Below are 14,355 nucleotides of genomic sequence, written 5' to 3' on the forward strand. Positions count from 1 at the left end.
AGATTTCTTCCTGAGTTTTTGTTTTCTTTGCTTGTTGTTTTTAATGATTACCACAATAATTTTAGTGAACATCCATCATATCATACAGATACAAAATAAATGAAAAAAATGTTTTTTCTTTGTAATGAGGACTCTTAGGATTTACTCTGTTTTTTTCTCTTTTTTTGCGATACGTGGGCCTCTCACTGTTGTGGCCTCTCCCATTGTGGGGCACAGGTTCCGGACACGCAGGCCCAGCGGCCATGGCTCACGGGCCCAGCCGCTCCGCGGCATGTGGGATCTTCCCGGACCGGGGCACAAACCTGTGTTCCCTGCATCGGCAGGCGGACTCTCAACCACTGCCCCACCAGGGGAGCCCCAGGATTTACTCTTTTTAAAAAGTTTTTTAATTTTTATTGAGGTACAGTTGATTTACAATATTTTATTTGTTTCAGGTGTATACCATAGTGGTTCAAATGTTTTATAGATTATACTCCATTTAAAGTTATTATAAAATATTGGCTATATTCCCTGTGCTGTACAATATATTCTTGTAGCTTATTTATTTTATACATAGTAGCTTATACTTCTTAATACCCTACCCCTAATTTGCCCCTCCCCCTTCCTCCTCCTTGTTGGTAACCACTAGTTTGTTCTCTATATCTGTGAGTCTGTTCTTCTTTTGTTATATTCGTTTGTTTTATTTTTTAGATTCCACAAATAAATAACATACAGTATTCGTCTTTCTCTATTTGACAAGGATTTACTCTTTTAACAACTTTCATGTGTAACACACCTTAGTGTTAATTATATTAACCATGTTGTACATTACTCCCCTGGTATTTATTTACCTTGTAACTGGAAGTTTGTACCTTTTGACCACCTTTATCCAATTCCCCCTCCCCCTCCCCCTTGCCTCTGGTAACCACAAATCCGATCTCCTTTTCTATGGATTTGTTTGTTTACTTTTTGAAGTATAATTGACCTGCAACACCATGTTATTTCCTGGTGCACAATATAGTGATTTGATATGTCTATACATTTCAAAGTGAGCACCGCAATAAGTCTAGTTACCATCTGTCATCATACAAAGATATTACATAATTATTGACTATAATCCCCATATTGTACATTTCATACCTGTGACTCATATATTTTGTAACTGGAAGTTTGTACCTCTTAATTTCCCTCACTTATTTCACTCATCCCCTCACCTTTCCCCACTTGCAACCACCTGTCTGTTCTCTGTATCTATGACTCTGTTTCTGTTTTGTTATTTTGTTCATTTGTTTTGCTCTTTTTGATTCAACATATAAGTGAAATCATACAATATTTATCTTTCTCTCTTTTACTTATTTCACTTAGCATAATAAACTCAAGGTCCATCCGTGTTGTCACAAATTGCAAAATTTCATTCTTTTTTTATGGCTGAGTAAAATTCCATTGAAAAAATATAAATAAATAAATATATATATCTCACATCTTTTTTGTCCATTCATCTATCCAATGAGTACTTAGCTGGATTCTGTATCTTGCCTATTGTGAGTAACGCTGCAAGGAACATAGAGGTGTATATATATCTTTTCTACTAGTGTTTTTGCTTTCTTAGAATAAATACCCAGGATTGGCAATCCTGGATCATATGGTAGTTTTATTTTTAATTTTTTGAGGAACCTCCATGCTGTTTTCCATAGTGGCTGTACCAATTTACATTCCCATCCACAGTTCACGATCGTTCCCTTTTCTCCACATCCTTGCCAACACTTGTTATTTGTGGTCTTCTTGATAATAGCCAGGCTGGTGAGGTGATATTTCATTATGGTTTTGATTTGCATGTCCCTGATGATTAGTGATATTAAGCATTTCTCATGTGCCCGTTGGCCACTTGTGTGTCTTCTTTGGAAAAATGTCTATTCAGATCCTCTGCACGTTTTTTTTAATTGGGTTGATAGATTTTTTTTTTTTTTTTTTTTTTTTTTTTTGCAGTACACGGGCCTCTCACTGTCGCGGCCTCTCCCGTTGCGGAGCACAGGCTCCGGACGCGCAGGCTCAGTGGCCATGGCTCACCGGCCCAGCCGCTCCGCAGCATGTGGGATCTTCCCGGACCGGGGCACGAACCCGTGTCCCCTGCGTCGGCAGGCGGACTCTCAACCACTGCGCCACCAGGGAAGCCCAGTTTTTTGTTTTTTTGATGTTGAGTTGCATGAGTTCTTTGTATATTTTGGATATTAACCCCTTATCAGATATATCATTTACAAATATCTTCTCCTATTCAGTAGGCAGCCTTTTCATTTTGTTGATCATTTTGTCTGCTGTGCAAAAGCTTTTTAGTTTGATGTAGTTCCATTTGTTTGTTTTGCTTTTGTTTCCCTTGCCTGTGGAGATAGATCCAATATTGCTATGACTTATGTCAAAGAATGTACTGCCTGTGTTTCCTTCTAGGAGTTTTATGGTGTCAGGTCTTACATTTAGGTTTTTAATCCATTTTCAGTTTGTTTTTGTATATGGTGTGAGAAAGTAGTCCAGTTTGTTTCTTTTGTATGTAGCTGTCTAGTTTTCCCAACACCATTTACTGAAGAGGCTATCTTTTCCCCCTTGTATATTCTTGCCTCCTTTGTCATAGATGAATTGACCATATAAGTGTGGGTTCATTTCTGGGCTCTCTATTCTATTCCATTGATCTATGTGTCAGTACCAACCCCACCCACCACTATGTTATACACCTGAAACTTATAAAATATTTGCCTGGTGTTGGGTGGGGTTGGGTCACAAGGCAGCTGGCTGCAATGCCCTGGGGGTGGTCCCCGGGCTATTGCTGGTCCACTGGTGGGCAGAGCCAGATCCCAGTATGGCTGGCTGCAAGGTAGGGTGTTTCAGAGCTAGTGTCAGCCTGTTGGTGGGTGAGGCCATGGCCCACAGGTGTCCTGGGGCTGGTGTCAGCCTGCTGGTAGGTGGGGGTGGTTCCTGATACAGCTGGCTGTGGACTCTGAGGTGTCCCCAAACTGGTGTCAGCCCGCTGGTAGGTGGGGCCAGACACTGAGGCAGTCGACTGAGGGGCCGAAGGTGTCCTGAGGCTGGCGTTGGCCTGCTGGTGGGTGAGCCTGGTCTTGAGATGGCTGGCTGAGGGGTTGGGATAGTCCCAGGACTGGTGTTTCCCCAGTGGTGGGTGGAACCGGGTCCTGGGGTCTCTTGCTGCAGGGTTCTGGGGTTCCTGGAGTTGGTGTTGGCCTGCTGGTGGGCAGGGCTTCTTCCCTGGGTGGCTGGGGCCTCAGTGGCAGCTTGTCTGCTGGTAGGTGAGGCTATATCCCTGCCTGGTTAGCTGCTTGGCCTGGGGTGTCCCAGGACTGGTGCTAACTGCCCAGTGGGCTATGCCAGGCCGGCACTAATAGAGGGAGGATTCCAAAATGGCTCTTAATGGCATCAGTATCCTCATGGTGGAACAAGCCTCCAGAATAGTTGCCTCCAGAGTCTATGTGGCCAGGGGAGTCCCAGTTGCCTCTCTCATTTCTGGGAGGCTCTCCAAGAACAGCAGATGGCCCCTTTCAAATTAATGTTTCTACTCCGGGTATAAGAGTGTGTAAAATTTTGCCCATGTGCATATTAACCTATTTGAACCACCATGTGTTCCATATATTAGCAACAAACAATCGGAAAAGCCATATAAATATGGCACCTAGCTCCTCTGTATCAAGATGTTAGAAGGAGAAAGGGTATGGAGAATCACTCGTGGAACATTTTTGTGGGCCGGGCCTGAAAGGAGGTGTACATTACTTCTGCTTACGTAAGGGTAAATACAAATCTAACACCTGTGCTGGGTTATCTGTTGCCGAGAGAAGACAAGATCTTCAACAGGGACTATGCCCCAAGTTACTCTGTTCCTGAATGCCGTGACTGGATGCAACTTTAGGATTTCTTCATTGGATAAGGGTTGAGAGTGTTCTGTGTTGGGGAACACGTGAATCTCATATTCAGCAGATGCAGACGCTAGCTAGTTGTTTATCAAACTAGAGGAATTAACAGCTTACCAAAGTAGTATGAAAATGGTCTGAAAATTATTTTAAACTGGAAACATCTGAACAGTCAGCGGCCACAGAAAGAAATATTATCTGAACTTAAGCAGAACCTCTAGAAAATACAGCTGCCATTGACCCTCCTCTGAGAAAGTTTCCTTCTTGGAAAAAGACTGACCCTTAGCATTAGGAAGCATAAACTCAGCTGTCATTAATATCAAAAAATCCAGTAGAACCTTCCTTTTAGTGGGAAACATACTTTCTCACTGAAGCCCTAAAACAGCCTCCTTTTTAAAGCTGGTATGTAAACATTTATCTCTGACTATTCAGGGAATTACTCACTGCTGAGTACTCTTGAGGCAAAATAAACTTTTCTTTGTTAATCTGTCCATTGTTAGTTAATTTAATTTGAAGTCCCACCCCAACCAGTAACCAGTCAGACCTAAATTGGTAGAGAAGTTTTCCTCCCCCGCAAAACCCAGGCCCTTATTTACCTGGGCATACAGTTTAGCTATATTTATATTCCTCCTGTAGCTGTGGCCCTGTGACTGGGTACTAGCCAATGGAACATGAGTGTTGAGGAAATAATTAAAATTAAATTTACTGTCAATCCAGGAAACATCTCACAAAGGTACTTCAGAAAGAAAAAAGTTTTATTATTGAATAAGCATTAAACCATGCTTGTCATAGTAAATGGCCAAATAGATTGCAAAATCAAAAAGAATTCTTGTCTTTTTATATACACATGTTAATTATCCTTATCAAAGGGGAAAATAAAACTTCTCAAATCTTTTCAACAAGTGGGGAGTCACATCTTGTAGCCAAGCAGCTGGGCTAGAACAGGCAGCTAGGAAATCATGCTCTTTGAGGTTCACATTTCAAAAAGTTGGCTCCAAGAAAGAGGTTCCTGAGATGCAAAACTGGCAAGAAGCTTATTTAGCTTTTAAAAAGATTTACATACATCTCTAGGAGACAGAGAAAGCATTTACAGCTTCAAGTTTTCTAAAGGAACTTCTAAAATGAAGGAAGATGGGGAAATTTCTTTTTCCTTTTTGGTACCAGCGAAATTTTTAAATTAAATCAATTTTTTAAAATTTTAGATTCGTATTTACTCTTAGGTTTTCAGAAGTAATGTGTACTTCCTGCAGGCCTGGCCCATAACTATGTTCCACGAGAGATTCTCTACAATATCTAGTCATCAAAAAATATTTTTTAAATGCTCAATATCAGGGACTTCCCTTGTGGTCCCGCGGATAAGACTCCATGTTCCAAATGCAGGGGACCTGGGTTTGACCCCTGGTCAAGGAGCTAGATCCTGCGTGCTGCAACTAAGACCCAGTGCAGCCAAATAAATAAATATTTTTTAAAAAATGCTTAATATCAGGTATTAGTAAATATACCACATACGATTGCTTTGTAAAAGTCAAAAGCTTAAAATTTAAGATAGATATACTCTGTTCATTTTGTGAATGTTTGTACAATGTGCAAGGGAGTTGAAAGGGAACAGTGTAAAAATCCTATAATATAGTTGGGTTAATGGGATTTCTAAGTGAGAAATACAACTGTGTGATTCCCAAGAGGCCCAAAAAGAACTTGGGAGGCTGCTGTTTTAGACATGCTAATGTGGTCGTTATCAGTCTGAGGAGGGAGGTACTAGAAAATTATTGCACAAATAGTTTACACTTAGGAGTTTTTTTTTCAAGCTACATTTTAAATTCCATTATGGTGAATATTTAATTGTAACAAAAAAATAGGTTGTATTTGCATTAGCATACCCCAGATAACACCTAATTGTCACATAAATTTCATTGAAAGGCAATATTCCTACTTCATTAAAATACTTGCTACAAGAATTCTGTGATGAAATAATTAAACAAATTTCAAATAAGGGTTAGTAGATAAGTTTATTGTGCTGGGGAGTGTTGTGGGTTCAGGAAACAGTCACAGAAGTCTAGTTCTATAATGTGTTTTAAAGTATTTCTCTTAGGGCTTCCCTGGTGGCACAGTGGTTAAGAGTCTGCCTGCCAATGCAGGGGACACAGGTTCAAGCCCTGCTCTGGGAATATCCCACATGCTGCGGAGCCACTAACCCCGTGCGCCACAACTACTGACTGTGCTCTAGAGCCCACGAGCCACAACTACTGAGCCCATGTGCCACAACTATTGAGCCTGCATGCCTAGAGCCCGTGCTCTGCAACAAGAGAAGCCCGCGCACCACGAAGAGTAGCTCCTACTCCCTGCAACTAGAGAAAGCCCACGTGCCGCAGTGAAGACCCAACACAGCCAAAAATAAACAATAAATAAATAAATTTTAAAAAAGAGAAAATATTTCTCTTATAATCATCATTTATTTTTACGTGCACCATCATTTTTTTTTTTTTTTAATTTATTTGGTTGCACCGGGTCTTAGTTGAAGGAGGCGGGCTCCTTAGTTGTGGCATGTGAACTCTTAGTTGCAGCATGCATGTGGGATCTAGTTACTTGACCAGGGATCGAACCCTGGGCCCCCCGCAGTGGGAGTGCAGAATCCTATACACTGAGCTACCAGGGAAGTCCCTATGTGCACCATAATTGATTTTAAAAGAAATATGGTGCTTTCCTCCTCATAGTCTTTTATATTGATTGTGTTAATTATAACCAGGGTCTGTAAAGTCATAGTAGCTAGTTAAATATTTCAAGATTTATGAATAAATTTGTTTGATTTCCCTTAATACGTTTAGAATGAATAGATAAAAATTTCTACACCAAACGAGGTAACAAGCATTCTAATATTAAAGTTAAGAGTTACATGACAATAACTCCATATTAAAGTAGACTCTCAGGATTTTCCTGGTGGTCCAGTGGCTAAGACTCTGCGCTCCCAATGCAGGGGCCCCAGGTTCAATCCCTGGTCAGGGAACAGATCCCACACGCATACCACAACTAAGAGTTCTCATGCCGCAACTAAAGATCCCGCACGTGGCAACGAAGATCCCATGTGCCGCAACTAAGACCCTGCACAGCCAAATAAATATTTAAAAAATAAATAAAGCAGACTCTCATATGGAATTTGGCACAAAGTACACTCTTGGCAAATGTCAGTTTCCTTCCTTCCTTCTTCTCTCCTCTATATTACATTGATTTTTTCTTATTGCATATGGTATTTTTTGGTTTATTTAAAGAAGTAAAATTTCAGCGAGCATTAAGCACACATATGATTATCACCCAGTCATCCAACCCTCCTGGATGACCCAAGTTGAAAGGAACACAATTTGATGCCTGAGAAAGGAGAGGAAGTGAACTGTAGAGTAAGAGATGCAGACACTTGTTTCAATCAAGCCTCAGGCAAGTTGCAGGCAAAAGACAAGGGATTTAAACCCTTTCTCCAGATCCATCTTTTTTTTTTTTTTTTTGCGGTACGGGGGCCTCTCACTGTTGTGGCCTCTCCCGTTGCGCAGCACAGGCTCCGGACGCGCAGGCTCAGCGGCCATGGCTCACGGGCCCAGCCGCTCCGCGGCATGTGGGATCCTCCTGGACCGGGGCACGAACCCGCGTGCCCTGCATCGGCAGGCGGACTCTCAACCACCGCGCCACTAGGGAAGCCCAATATTCCATTTTTAAAAGTACAAAAACCATCTACTGGTTTTGAGTTAGGGATGTGACACTTAAAAAGAAAGACAGGCTTCTGCATTGCAAGACTGAAGCTAAATTGAATTTATTTTTATAGCTAAAGAAAGAATGTCAGAAGAGGAATTGATGGGTCTTTTATTTTATTTTATTTTTTTGCGGTAGGTGGGCCTCTCACTGTTGTGGCCTCTCCCATTGCAGAGCACAGGCTCCGGACGCGCAGGCTCAGTGGCCATGGTTCACGGGCCCAGCCGCTCCGTAGCATGTGGGATCTTCTCGGACCGGGGCACGAACCCGTGTCCCCTGCATCGGCAGGTGGACTCTCAACCACTGCGCCACAAGGGAAGCCCGATGGGTCTTTTAACAAAAGAAAAAGAAAAGGGGAATTCCTAAAGAAAATTTTGGCTGTACTCATTTAACACGGCTCAGAGGAAGATACTTACTTGGAAAATTTCAGAAATCACTTTCCCAGTGGCAAATCTAACCCAATTTTGAAAGTGGCTATATTAGGTCTCTTACTAGTAATCATTCAAGTTAACTTATTCCTTTTGTTCCATTTCCATGTCGACTATTCAGGCCTGTGGTCATAATTTTTCTTTTGTCCCATGGAAGTGTGCCTATTAGAGGCAAATGTGCTAGGCTTATTGCCCTGAGTGTTCTGGTCTCTGTAGCAGGTGTATTTTTATTATAAATCCAAACATTGACACTCAGCCTTTGGGCACTAGCTCCTTTGAGCCTGGTTAATGTAAGCTTACTCTAAGCCTGCCTAAGCTAACCTTTAAGCCTTCAGGGGATAAGAGTCAGACCCTGTAGGCACGTCAGTAAAGTTACCAAGGTACTGGTACAAATTACCAGCATTTTTCCCTCCAAAGACCTCTGAATCACAGTTTCCTTTCAAAACATCAATGCAGTTGTTGCTCATCTCATGAATCCATTGAAATAGAGTGAAATAATATTTATAGAGAGCTTTTCTCTCCTAGAAAAGAAAAAAGGTTGCCAGTTGTTACTTCACAGAATCAAAATAATAGGAATTCAAATAATTTTCTTCTGCTCTTTTAAAATATCTTTCTATCCTGCAGTTGGAATGGCCTCTGATGATGAAAAGAGAAACCATATCTCTAAAATGGTTTTAAAAATTAGCTGAAGATAAAATTGATGAAATATTCAAAGTCTTGAAAACTATGAAAAACCCCACAGAGAAATCAATTATTTGAGAGGCAAGTTTTTGAAAATCATTTAAGTGTTTTGAAATGAAAAGATGAGAAATAGCAAAATTTATTTTACAATCATTATATAGAAATTTTATTTTTAAAATATATGTTATATGTATATATCCCAAAGGATAATATTAATCTGAATCTTTTATAATAAATCATACTCTGTGTAAGAATAATCGGTTTGTTCATTGGAGAAAAATAAATTTGTCGAAGCTACTTGGAAGTGCAATGGTAATTTTAGGTAAAATGAAAAATGTAATAATAGTGTGAATTAACATTTAAAATTAATGCCCCCTTTCTTTTTTGTCTCAGAAATTTGGCCTTTCAAACAGTATTCACTTACACCAAGGACCTGGAGAGGTTAAGTTACCCAGAGTCATAATGCCAAAAAGTTGTGGACTGGGATTCCCACCCAGAGAGCTTAACTCTAGAGCTTAATCTTTCCATTTACTGCGGTATGTCCCAGAGAATTGATGCTTAACATTAACATGCAGATGTTTGAACCTACATTTCATTCGCTAAGAATTACGTTAAGAGAATTCTAGGTAAAGAATTGTTGACTGAGGGCTCCCCTGGTGACACAGTAGTTAAGAATCCACCTAACAATGCAGGGAACACGGGTTCAAGCCCTGGTCCGGGAAGATCCCACATGCCGCAGAGCAACTAAGCCCGTGTGCCACAACTACTGAGCCTGCGCTCTAGAGCCCATGAGCCACAACTACTGAGCCCACGTGCCTGGAGCCCGTGCTCCACAACAAGAGAAGCCACTGCAATGAGAAGCCCGGTGCACTGTAACGAAGAGTAGCCCCCGCTCGCCACAACTAGAGAAAGCCCACGTGCAGCAACGAAGACCCAACGCAGCCAAAAATAAATAAATTAAAAAAAAAACAATTGTTGACTGAGGGACTTCCCTGGTGGTTCAGTGGGTAAGACTCCGAGCTCCCAATGCAGGGGGCCTGGGTTCGATCCCTGGTGGGGGAACGAGATCCCACATGCATGCCGCAACTAAGAAGTCCGCATTCCACAAATAAGACCCAGTGCAGCCATAATAAATACATAAATATTAAAAAAAGAATTGCTGACTGAGCTGTCAAATGCAGCTAAAATTTCAAGTAGGAACTTGAGTACCTTCTGACAATCCTTGATGACTGTTGGTAAATCCATTCAAATTCTTTACATTTAATAGTACAAATAAATATGGTTAAAGTAAGTTTGAAGTCAGAAATGCCAAACTGATTTGCCTACTTATCCTAAAGTTCCCCTTCACAGCTAAGATTTTCACCAGAGCACTGGGAAATTCTGTTCTAAATATGTATTCCACAAAATATTATTCTCATGAAATGTTAAAATCTTTAATCAAATAAGTTTGGGAAATGCTGGACTAAATGAAAATAAAATATATTTCTTTATCCACAATTTCTTAGAGCCTTTAAATTGGTAATATACACTCCTAAGAGGGGAATGAGCTATGCAACATTTCCTACGTTTATTTAATCATGCAAGTCTTCTTTCTTCAAATGAGCTTCTTGGGGTTTAGTGTTCCCCCAAACACCCTACTAAGAGCTGCCCTAAGCCAATTTTTCAGGCACAGTTATAAGGTCCTTTTTGGTAGATTAGTGAAGTATCTATTAGTTAGAGTGGATGAAGATTAACTATGCCTTCTTAACCTCACTACTAGGTTATAGGAAAGCAACTCTGGGACATAATTATGGGACATTTACTAAACAGAAATTCATTATTAATAAAGCACAAGACAATACTATCTCAGTAAAATTCAGATCTCTGCCCTTTTTTTTTGGCTGTGTAGGGTCTTCGTTGCTGCGCACAGGCTTTCTCTAGATGCATTGAGTGGGGGCTGCTCTTCGTTGTGGTGTGCGGGCTTCTCAGTGTGGTGGCTTCTCTTGTTGCGGAGCATGGGCTCTAGGCATGCAGGCTTCAGTAGTTGTGGCACGTGCACTCAGTAGTTGTGGCTCGCAAGCTCTAGAGCGCAGGCTCAGTAGTTGTGGCGCACGGGCTTTGTTGCTCCGCGGCATCTGGGATCTTCCTGGACCAGGGCCCGAGCCCATGTCCCCTGCATTGTCAGGAGGATTCTCAACCACTGTGCCATCATGAAAACCCCAAAATGCTGTTTTAAGGATGGTATTTTAGAAATAATGCCCCAGGCTCTGCAATGGCCATTTTCTAATTTTAAAGTTTTCTTTAGTTGGCTATAGTAGGAAGACTGTCTTACTTCTTTCCCTGTAAATGTAGGGGTTTTGATATCTGCATTCAGAGTTTATAGTTTCCTAGACATGCGCATCCTTGCACCTTAGTTTCCTCAGGGCTGGTGTCCAACTGGGAGGCACTAAGATGGCTGTGTTGGTATTTTAAAGCTGGCCTCTGTGCTGATTGTTTGGTACTGAGCTGTATCATTTGTTAAAACTTTTGAGCGATCATCCTATCATCCTTGGGAATAAGGATATCAGTCTGGTAGTTATACATTCTGACTCTCATAGTGGGATCAAGGCTGCCTATCTGAATCCCTACAGAGCCCTTTATTCACTCTCTAGCTGTGGAAATTGTCAGTCTTCCTGTTTAGCAGAATTGATGAGAGGGGTAAAGCGACATTGAGATGTGGGAAAATATTTACAGAGACTATGAATATGTGTAGGATCTGCAAGTTGGCAATTTAACGTCTGCGATGATCACATGACTTTTTCAAAAAGATTTGTTAAAGGACGTACTTCCTTATATAAGTTGTTTGTAAACGCTTTTTAGCTTTTAGGAGACAAAATATTGAAGTTCACTGCTTAAGGTGAACCTTCTTCAGAACTTTGTGATGGGACTTACAGGTGTGTTATTACAGGGTGTGTTAATGTCTCAAGTTTTGGTATAGGGTTAAGTAAGCATTTAAAAATCAATGCTTGGACAAATAATGCGTTATTCCACGTACATGAGGTTTCGAAAATAGTCAAACTTAGAAAAGCAGAAAATCGAATGGTGGTTGCCAGGGAATGGGGGGAATAGGAGATGGGGAGTGATGCCAGTGGGTATAAAGTTACAGTTATGCAAGATGAGTCCTAGAGATCTGCTGTACAATATCGTGCCTATAGTTAGCAATTTGGTGTTTTGCATTTTAAAAGCTGTTAAGAGGGCAGATCTCATGTTAATTGTCCTCACCATGAAATTGCTTTTTAATTTGAAAAAAAAAAGCAAAGGGATACAAGGAAACTTTTGGAAGTGATGAATATGTCTATTACCTTGCTTGTGGTGATTGTATCACGGGTACATGTATATACGGAAACTCGTCATATTGTATACGTTAAATAAGTGTAGGGTTTTGTATGTCAATTACACCTTAATAAAGCTGTAAAAAATAAAAATCAATGCTTGTAGTAAAAACTGGTGAAATCCAAATGTGATCTACACATGAGTTAATAGTATTGTACTAACTTCAGTTTCCTGGTTTCAACAATGTACTATGTTAAAATAAAAAACAATGCTTGATATTAGGGTGTTAAATATTATTTGATTTTACTTTTTGATAGCCATCCTTTCAATCTTCTCTTTCTGCTATTTACACACCCCTCTTTCCTTCTGTTCCTCCCAGGTAACTAATAACATTCTGACATTATTTTTCATAGCTTTCTCCATGTTTATGTGATTACACAGAAGTATAGACATATATTGATGTTTACATTTTTGGTTTATTTCATAACAATGTAATTAGACTATATATACGTTTCCTTACCTGAAAATACATTGGGAAAAAAACCTCTTCAAATTAACTGGTATAGATGAAACTGAATCTTTTTAATGGCACTGTAAGCGTCAATGTATCACAGTTTATTCAATTATTCCCCTTTTGATTGATATTCATTTTTTTCCCTAGTGTTTTGTTATTCAAATATTGTTGTAATAAATATCTTATAAATATGTACTTTGGACTGATATTTTTATATCTATGGGATAAATTCTGGGGGGATGGGATTACTAGATTGAAAGAATATGAATTTAAAACTTCTTTTTTTTTTTTTTGCTATACGCGGGCCTCTCACTGTTGTGGCCTTTCCCGTTGTGGAGCACAGGCTACGGATGCGCAGGCTCAGCGGCCATGGCTCACGGGCCTAGCTGCTCTGCAGCATGTGGAATCTTCCCGGACCGGGGCACGAACGCATGTCCCCTCCACTGGCAGGCGGACTCTCAACCACTGAGCCACCAGGGAAGCCCTGAATGTTAATTTTATATTGCCTCACCCTTTTTGAATTCTCTTATTGTTTTTAGTAGCTTTCCAGTTGATTTTTTAGGCATATAATTATATCTGGAAACGTAGACAATTTTATTTCTTCATTTTCAATTCTTACGTCTTGGAATGAGTTTGTGGTATAACAGATGTTGTACTCCTAGTTCCTGGCTGGTCTCCCTCCTTCCCGTCTTTTTTACAAGCCTGGGTCAGCATCCTTCCTCTCCTTTCTGTGTTACTCAATATTCTCTGAATAAATCCCTTTTAATTTAAAGCCAGAACTGGTTCCTTTATCTAAGAAACTTGACTAAAAATTTCATTTTGCACAAATAGGGTCCAATGATACCTCATCAATAAAAATATCTGTTGCCAGGCTTCCCGGCATACCTCCATAGTGTTCTCCATAGAGGCTGTATCAGTTTACATTCCCACCAACAGTGCAGGAGCGTTCCCTTTTCTCCACACCCTTTCCAGCATTTATTGTTTCTAGATTTTTTGATGATGGCCATTCTGACTGGTGAGAGGTGATACCTCATTGTGGTTTTGATTTGCATTTCTCTAATGATTAGTGATGTTGTGCACCTTTTCATGTATTTGTTGGCCATCTGTATGTCTTCTTTGGAGAAATGTCTATTTAGGTCTTCTGCCCATTTTTGGATTGGGTTGTTTGTTTTTGTGATATTGAGCTGCATGAGCTGCTTGTATATTTTGGAGATTACTCCTTTGTCAGTTGCTTCATTTGCAAATATTTTCTCCCATTCTGAGGGTTGTCTTTTCATCTTGTTTATGGTATCCTTTGTTGTGCAAAAGCTTTTAAGTTTCATTAGGTCTCGCTTGTTTATTTTTGTTTTTATTTCCCTTACTCTAGGAGGTGGGTCAAAAAGGATCTTGCTGTGATTTATGTCATAGAGTGTTCTGCCTATGTTTTTCTCTAAAAGAATTTATAGTGTCTGGCCTTACATTTAGGTTTTTAATCCATTTTGAGTTTATTTTTGTGTATGGTGTTAGGGTGTGTTCTAATTTCATTCTTTTACATGTATCTATCCAGTTTTTCCAGCACCATTTATTGAAGAGGCTGTCTTTTCTCCATTGTATATTCTTGACCCCTTCATCAAAGATAAGGTGACCATATGTGCATGGGTTTATCTCTGGGCTTTCTATCCTGGTCCATTGATCTGTATTTCTGTTTTTGTGCCAGTACCATACTGTCTTGATTAGTGTAGCTTTTTAGTATAGTCTGAAGTCAGGGAGCCTGATTCCTGCAGCTCCGTTTTTCTTTCTCAAGATTGCTTTAGCTATTTGGGGTCTTTTGTGTTTCCAT

The sequence above is a fragment of the Aethalodelphis obliquidens genome, unplaced genomic scaffold (genome assembly GCF_003676395.1).
Source record: "Aethalodelphis obliquidens isolate GAN/ISIS:26980383/991018 unplaced genomic scaffold, ASM367639v1 scaffold7, whole genome shotgun sequence".
Lineage (NCBI taxonomy): Eukaryota > Metazoa > Chordata > Mammalia > Artiodactyla > Delphinidae > Aethalodelphis > Aethalodelphis obliquidens.